Source organism: Neolamprologus brichardi, chromosome 2 (assembly GCF_056152115.1).
Source record: "Neolamprologus brichardi isolate AB-2024 chromosome 2, ASM5615211v1, whole genome shotgun sequence".
Classification (NCBI taxonomy): Eukaryota; Metazoa; Chordata; class Actinopteri; order Cichliformes; family Cichlidae; genus Neolamprologus; species Neolamprologus brichardi.
In genome coordinates, this window is record NC_142105.1 from 4,819,461 (window position 1) to 4,828,571 (window position 9,111).

Sequence of the window (9,111 nt, forward strand, 5' to 3'; positions counted from 1 at the left end):
AGCTTAGCAAAATGCCACTAAGCCTTCTACAAAGATAATGCAAAACATGGTAAGGCAAAAGGAATAACAGTGAACTACTGTAAGGGAACCCAAAGTTTCATTTGTCTGTTTGTACAAGTTCTAGAAAGATATTTAAATTGGATGTACTTTTCCAATTATTTGATAACAATCCCCTGTCAAGAAGTCTTTAGACAATTCCTAAAATCCTTAAGGAATCAAATAGGAATTTATCTTATTTTGGGACAAATCCTCCAAGATTTATAGCCTAAAGATGGATCTTTGGGCCAAATTCTCCTCTGCTCCAAATTTGTTTTGGCACTCCGAGGGTTCAAGAGTAATTTTGAGATAACTTCCCATATTAATAAAAGACATGATGACATAAGACCTAAGAAGCAATTATTTACTCATTAAATGGGTTAGCAGGTTGGCCTAAAGCTGCAAAGGCTAATTAATAAGGTAGTCGGCTCAATCCCTGGCGGGAGGTTGTATTCCCTGTGTGAGCCAGTGACTGAGGGCTTCCAAGTGTTACTTCTTTAGTTCAGAACAACACAGATAGAAAGTGACTGACAAAGGCCCTTGACCCCAAACTCATCAAACATAAAGAAAATAATGGATACATTGCTCTTTTCAAGTTTCTCCATCAAAAAGGGTTATTTAAAAGACTGCAAGCAGACTGCAAGAGTTTATTGTCAGAATGCGAGGCTGGGAAATAGTAATATCCCACTGGTGAATAAGCGTTCACCCTTCCCTTTAACTCAAGCATGTGAAGATTACACACTTGAAATTCTTGTAATAGTATCTCAGGTATCTCAGGCCACAGAAAGTTTCTCTAATGTGCTATAAATAAAGCTAGCATCTGTAAAGCCATGTGTTCCCTTTGCAGTGCATTTTGTCATAACTGTTTACTTTCATTAAGCTAATCAGAAGTGTTACTTAAAATGTGACTAAAACCACAAAGTTTAGCCGCTTTGTAAAAATGTAAAGCTTGTGTACTGTCTGTTTGTCAAATAATGGATTCAAACGTTACTTTGCTGGGGACAATTTCATAGGAGTAGTTCCATCTCAGATCATTTCAATTAAAAATGTGCTAAAAGGTTTATGTTATTTCTCCCCAGTGACAGTAATAGAAAAATATAGAATATCCCCTGAGAACTTAACACACACAGTAGGTAACTCAAGTTACTACTCTTTGAGGTACTAATAAATATACAAAAAGGGGTTTCCTTTCAAAATGCACCAATAACAACAACAACAATGCAAATGAGTCTAATTTATGAATATGTATGGCAACAGTGGTTGCTGGCAACAGTTTAGGTTCTCTTATTTTATTATGAACTGTTGTACTTCAATCATTTCCCCAGTACCCTGGCAGAAAATGTGTAACTGCAGCAACTTCACCACTTTGAAGACTGGGTGACCCATGGCAACATCAGGAAGGTAAAAAGTAAAATAGATAAATAAAAATAAAAACGTAAATCAGTCATTCGATCAAACAATTTGAATCCCACCTCAGTGTGATAGGGTTACTCCTCCCCAGATACTAGTGTGTCTTATCAGGATGTTTCAGGCAGCATGGAATAGAGAGACAGAGAGAGAGAGAGGGGAAGAAAACATAGATGAGCCCCAGTGATGGAAAAAGTGCCTCTTCTTGCTCTCTTATGCGTGAACAGGAATTTAAATCTCCAGAGTAATACCTGTGGTTTTGTGATACATTTTCCGAGACATTTTTCCACTAAAGACATCACAAACCCTCTTTAAAACAACTTTGGAAGATGTTTAGGGATCAGGTTTATGCAGCAGTTGGATCCAATGTACTGGAAAAACCTCAGGATTTTCTATGTGGCAACACTATTTTCAGGGGAACAGTCCCACATCCACCTCATTTTCTTTTTGTAATATGTATTTATAGATGTTTTAGTTTCATTCAAACAATTCAGACACATCAGTGGGCTGTCAACTAGACCTTAGCCACTTGTGAATCAGATTTAAAGTGGTTTTCGGCCTCATCATGCGAGTGCAACACTGAAGCTTTATTATTACACATACTGTGTCATAAACAGAATAGCAGAATTGCACTGTGTGGTTAATGCTTCAGCCCCATCCACTGGATCACAGGCACAATTACATTGTGATTGACTTAGCAGGATCACTAAAGCTACTGATGAGCACTGCTCTGCCACTTTCCTTTGTCTAAACAGCAATTTCCCTTCCCAGCAGAGTGACTTTAATAAATGTGCAGTATGTGCAGTGAATCTAAAACCATTACTCAGGTGTTTAAGAATATATCACTGTTGACTACAAAAGAAGAAGTGAAGAGTGATTTCAATAAATGGAAATAGCAGCACAGAAATCTATGTAACAAAATTAAGGAGCCTTGTCCCAGATGTAACATTGCAAGATACCTTTAATGTATTTTTTCTAACTTCAGCCCAGAGTTCAATTTTTTACATTGATGTACTTGGGGGGCATCCTCGTTGAACTTTATTCAAATGGACTCCTGAGAGATGAATGTCCTTTAAGCAAAATGAGAAATAAATGAGAGTAATGCTTAACTTCCTGTTGCTATCTCTCATAAATTCAGCAAACAAACTGCAACTTATTGTATCATTTATCATAAAACTGCAGCACACCAAAGGGAGTATGTTATGCGTTATTACATATACTAAACTGCACTGCAAGATGCTTACACATACTGACCAGGTGGAACTTCTGGAAAATACTTTTTTTATATTGCCTTGAGACATCGATAGAAAATAAAACATCAATTAGTCATTTGTCCATGAATAGATTTAGGAGAAAAAGTAAGGCTGGACTATTTTTTTGAGGACTAAATGTTAACAAAATTATGTCTAAAATGCAGGGAAGAGAAGCGATGTCTTGAGCTGAGGAAAAACTGGAATAATATAAGCGGTCCACATTGGATTCTTCACAATGAAGCTTCCTTATATTCCCACTGGAGAAGCAGGACAGTATACATGACACCTAACTGGGCACTGTCTTCCTGCTTCCATCTGTTAGTTAGAAGTGCATGCATGGATTTACGGTATCTTTAATCTGGCATGTCTGACAGTCTGTTCAGCAAGCTTCAGCTGAATGAAAAAGCAAACATTGAATGGCCTCAGATCCTAGTTTGCACAAGATTCAAACATTCAATCACAAATAATACAGCTGTATCTAAGCTGCTGAAGCTTCTGTAGATGGCTGACTGACTATGCAGATTTGCTAACATGATCTGAAGAGCTGACATGACTCAAAGTAAAAAAATAAAAAAAAATGAAAAATTATGCAGATGAGGGCTTGTTATTGAATGACATTGGCTTTTCTTAACATATGTGCATAATATTTAAACCTCTATAGTGCACTGACATGAGGGATCTGACGTACAGTAAAGCGCAATGTAAATGTTTGTATTATTTATTTTTTAAAGCTGCATGAAAACATGGGAGGAATGACAAAGTAAGAGCTGTGTGTGTGTGTGTGGGGGGGGGGGGCTCTTTTGTTACACATTTCAGTTCAGAGATCTGGTAAAATATGGTTTCTGACAATGACTTTTGCACTCTGAGAATTAAAAATCGTTGATTTTCAGTAGCTGTTTCGGCTAAATTTCTTTCTTTGTTTGAAATTTGCATTTATGTAGTCATGTAGGTTCAGCTTTATTTTTAATAAATATTATTTTTTATGAGAAAAAAATAAAAATAAAATGTAAAAACTATGCGTGTTTATAATAGTATATATAATGTATGTAGTATATGCCATATGCAACTAAAATACTGTATATTAATGATTTAATTAAACATTTTAATTATGAATTTATACGCTTTATTATTATTGTTATCATTATTTATTTATTTTTTGTCATCCACATTTCATTCAGAGGTTATAAGTAGCAGTAATCCCAACAGTTGTTCAAAGCATAGCAGGTGGTCACCAAACTTAACAAAGAGGGTATGTGTCAAATAAATTTGCAGCTAGCTTAGCTGGGTAATTGGAATTTCTTGGCTATGCTTTAAGGTGCAAAAGCTGGACAAACCTCCTAACTTTTTTTGTAACTTAATGAAAAAAAAAACTTTTATGGCAGAAGTATTTTAACTGATGTTGGATGAGAGACTTAGGTTGTGTTTTCTCTGAAGACAGATCTGTTCAAAGGAATAGCCCATCCTGTGTCCTGTGCCAGCCGTGGAATATATATATATATATATATTTGTTTTTGTGTTTGGCAGCAGGTATTGCAGCTTACCTTACTGGCATTTTATCCCATTTTAGCCCTTTGAAAGTCAACTTATCTTTTAACAAAACTGGCAATTCTACGATCAGAACTTTTCCATTGGCAACTGTGTTACAAAGGCAGGGTTTTGGATAAATCTTCAAAGCATTTGTTCAGGACACCGTAAAAAAGAACTTGTAACCTAAGCTGTCATTCACGACGAAGAAAAACAAACAACCTTTATTTCAGTCGGCTTCTTTTGTTTGGCATTGTATGAGTTACAGGATGAAAAAAAATTGTTTATTCTTGTTTTTCTAGAAAATCTGACAAGAATAATTTAACTGGGATGATAATCCCTCAAGTGAACATGGTTACTGGGCATTCTTCAGAATCAACATATCCAATAAGGATATGCACATTTAAAGGGCACCACTTTATTACAGAAAGCACTTTGCTATCTTTGATTTACAGATACCAATTTTTTGATAATCTAACCAGTCTGCTTCATCTCTGGTCTTAAAACACAGCCTAAAGGAATCTCTGTTTTTTGCTATTTCACGAGACGCTGCAGCACAGAGATTCAAAATTTATGTTTTGGTCAATAATTAACTATTTCTTTTACATATCTTGCTGACCAGAAAACTGTTTATGAAACAGAAAGTGGAGTTTTGTAAAATATTACGAACACTTTTCAATTCAATACAGTCCTATAAACAGCAACCATGCACTAAATTCTTAGATAAGGAAGTGGAATCATCACCATTTTATCCCTGTCAAAAACTGAAAGGTGTTTCATGAAAGTAAAATTCATAGCAAAACGTACTGTATTTGATATTGCCTTCAAATCAGTATCACCTGCGCTCTATTTTAAAACACCTTCTGCATATCACTACTAAAGACTGTCAGCAACTGTCGGTTATAGCAGATGTGGTTCGTCATGCGTTACAACACTGCAGTGTCTTGGTTATACATATATGCAGCTTTTAAGATTGCACTTACCTATTCTGACATGGTTTATGCCCTCTGAGACTGTTAGAAAGAACAAGTTGAAAAGACATAGGTGATTGATGAAGTTATTAGTCAAAAGAGATTCTTATAGGTACCTGTTGTTTAATTTGGATCAATAACACAGGTGGAAGTAATAATACTCTTTCTCTCTTATCCATTTTCTCTCCATAAGATTCCTGTCAAATCACACTAGGACTTCTGATTGTTTAAGGAAAACCAATGAATAAAATATAAGTGAAAATTGTATTTTTCATATGAATAATGTAAAAGAGGGCATGCTGTTGGCGTCCACGTCTCAAGGTTAGACTACATTGTTAGTTTCTTCGCCTGGCCCATGCTTTGTTCTTGTTTGATTCAAAATGAGAGGATCCAATTCTATCAAGTTTGCTGTTTTGAGGGACACTTTGCCTCCTCTGCAGGGATATGTTATTCAAGGAACTTCAAAGAAAATCCCAGCGTGAGGCACGAAGTGTCAACGTAGTACCATATGGTATGACTTGAAGAGTATGCCAAAACTTCTCACCACAGACAGTTTCCTTCACTCTGTCACAATCAAATGCATCTTACCAGGAGGTAAATTGATGAAGAAGAGGAAAAAACTAATGGAACACTAGGATAGATTTATATGCTAAAATGACTGAAGATAATACTCATCTGATGACTTAATGCCAAGCGTATTCTCCAAGGGAATTTTAGTTTGATGAGTGACTTGTAATGAAAATCCAAAGGTTTACATTCATCATTTGGTTCTTCTGCAATAGGCCAATAATGTCTCCATTGAGCAGCAGGCATGAGTGAGCTGTGTGAAACAATCTTTTCATTGATTTTTATGAACAGTATCATCCAGGGATTACAAGGATTTTACAATCTTACATGAGATTTTTTTTCTGTAATACAAAAAATGTGTGTTTCAGTACTTTCAGAACAATATGTTTATGTTCTAGCAAGATCTTAGGCAAAATCAAAAACACTAACAGCGAGGCACGACTTTGACTGTGGAAGAACAGTAAATGCTTTTCTCAACAATTAGATATTTGTTTATTTTTTTAGGGATTGGGTGAATGTCCTGGTCGTTGTGTCCTTGGGCAAGACACTTTACCCTACCGCCTACTGGTGTTGGCCAGAGGGGCCGATGGCGCGATATGGCAGCCTCGCTTCGGTCAGTCTGCCCCAGGGCAGCTGTGGCTACAACTGTAGCTTGCCTCCACCAGTGTGTGAATGAATAGTGGTATTGTAAAGCGCTTTGGGTGCCTTGAAAAGCACTGTATAAATCCAATTCATTATTATTATTATTTTGTTTTGGGAAAAAAAAGTAAAAAAAAGTGCAGGCTTAGAGTGGATTTCATGTCTGAAAGACCGAGTACATGCTTTGAAGCATCCAACCTCTGAACCGCAAAACAGCTACAGTGGATTCTGAAGTCTTCACACGTTGATGTTTTATGCCCACTGTTTTGGTCTTGATTTAATTTTACATTCATAGAATGCCTATTTTTCCCATCAGTCCATACTTAAATCAAACATACATGCATCAAAGTGAAAATACAAACAAGGTTGGCAAATTGATTGAAAGAAACTAGGTTATGCTAGGTGTCTTAGTTAAGTTTTGGGTGATTAGATGCTACCAGTAGAGCTATTATAAATGCTAGCACTGATTCTAAAAATGTCCAGAACTCCAAAGCTCTCACCATAAAGTCCACAACATGTAATTCATATGATTTGCATAGTCATTGAATCATTCAGTATCCCCAGTTCCCTAGGACACTTAGACAGGGGTCACATTAAAATGATAATGCTTTATCATATGATAAAAGTGATCACTCAGAAAACCTTTGCTGTAACATTCACTTTAAAGTGACAAATGGATATAACCCATTGCAGTTTTTTGTGTGTCTTTTAGATTTTTTTGGAAAATTATTATTCTTTTTTAATCTATTTATTTTTTTGTTTCAAAGTTCAGTACTTTGTCAGCACCCCTTTTGGAAGGAGAAGGTTTGAGTATCCTTTGGAAAGTCTTTCCACACCTGGATTTGGGGAGTTTATCTATTCTTTCAGGCTGATCCTTTCAAGCTCTGTTAGAGTGGACCGGATACATCCATGAACTGGCATCTCTGGGACTCCCGACAGAATGTTCTATATGATATGAGTCTGGGAGTACTCGGCCACTAAAGGTCTTTTTCTGAATCCCTCCACCTGTTCTGATGAGTCTCCCTGTCTCCACTGAATCAGCTCCATTGAATTAGGCTGTCACCACCATGTTTCACGATAGTATTATTATTCAGCTGATGAGCAGTGCCTATTGCTGGAGGATCTTGCTGGACTTTTTAACCATATTATCTTTTGTCATCCTCATTTTTGTACATGCTCCTTAAAATGTTGTTTGGCAAGTTCCGAGTTCCCGAATCCAATATACCCATAAAGTAGTTCCCGTGTAGTCACTTTATATTCAGACAGCAGGAACTTTTCAGTGTTCTTATAACTAATAAAGGAAGTCACCTCTTTTTTATGTGTCTGCACTAGAGAATATATAACTAGGCTGAAATAAAGCACAGAGGCACTAATCATGGCAGCACAGGAACAAGATCTAAGTACAAGATCAACAGAGGTTGGGGTCCATCACACCATTCAAGACCCCATATGCAGGCTGTGTAGAGATGTGCCTGAGGTACCTGATGGTACCAGGCAAGCCATACATGGGATGCCATAACGTCTGGCATAGTAAACAGGAGCATCTCTGCCAAGTATGGCCTGGAGACCCAAGGTCAAAATGGGATACAATCATGAATGATGAAGCTAAATCCTGTGGCACTTCCAGATAAAGGTGGATAAATTTGTGATCGCTAACCAATTATATACTACTACTACTACTAATAATGGATTGCATTTATATAGTGCTTTTTGAGACCCCCAAAGCACTTTACAATTCCACTATTTATTCACTCTCACATTCACACACTGGTGGAGGCAGCTACAGTTGTAGCCACAGCTGCCCTTGGGCAGACTGACAGAGTGAGGCTGCCATATCGCGCCATTGGCCCCTCTGGCCAACACCAGTAGGCAGTAGGTGAAGTGTCTTGCCCAAGGACACAACGACCGAGACTGTCCGAGCCGGGGCTCGAACCGGCAACCTTCCGATTACAAGATGAACTGCCAATTCTTGAGCCACGATCGCCCCGCTAATGGTGGACAAGCAGAGAAAAAAGGTCATAGTGGTAGATGTAGGTACATCAAGTGATAACAACAACATCAGGATGAAAGCTTGAGAAATACCAAGGACTGAGAGAAGAGCAACAGAAGATGTGGAAGGTAAAGGCAACAGTGGTCCCTGTAGTAACTGTAACACTTGGGTATGTGACCCCCAAACTGGACCAATGGCTCCAGCAGATTTCAGAAATGACATCTTTGATCTCTGTCCAGATGAGGGCAGTTCTAGAAACAGATACGTTGCTGCATAGGACCCTCAAGTTCCTGAGCTTGAAGGACAAACAAAGACTGCCCACAGGGTGAGTCAAGTACATATATGATTAACTTTGTAACACCATAATGATATGCCTCAAAGCAAGAACGTCCTAGATTCGAATTCACCAGCCAGCTCTCAGCTTTCTCCCCAGGTTATGTGCGTTCTCTCCAGGTACTCCCACTTCCTCCAACAGTGCAAAGACAAGCATTTTAGGTTAATTAGTGATTCAAAATTGGCAGTAGGTCAGAATGTGAGCATGAATGCTTGTCTGTCTCTCTGTGTCAGCTCTGCAATTTGCAACCCTTTCAGGATGTACCCCTCCTCTCACCCTAGGACAGATGACAGCTGAGATAAGCTTCAGCCCCATGAAAAAAAGTTATTGATAGTGTGCTGTTGATATGGCTGATGGTCCTGGAGGTTCTCACATCTCTCATTTTTATCT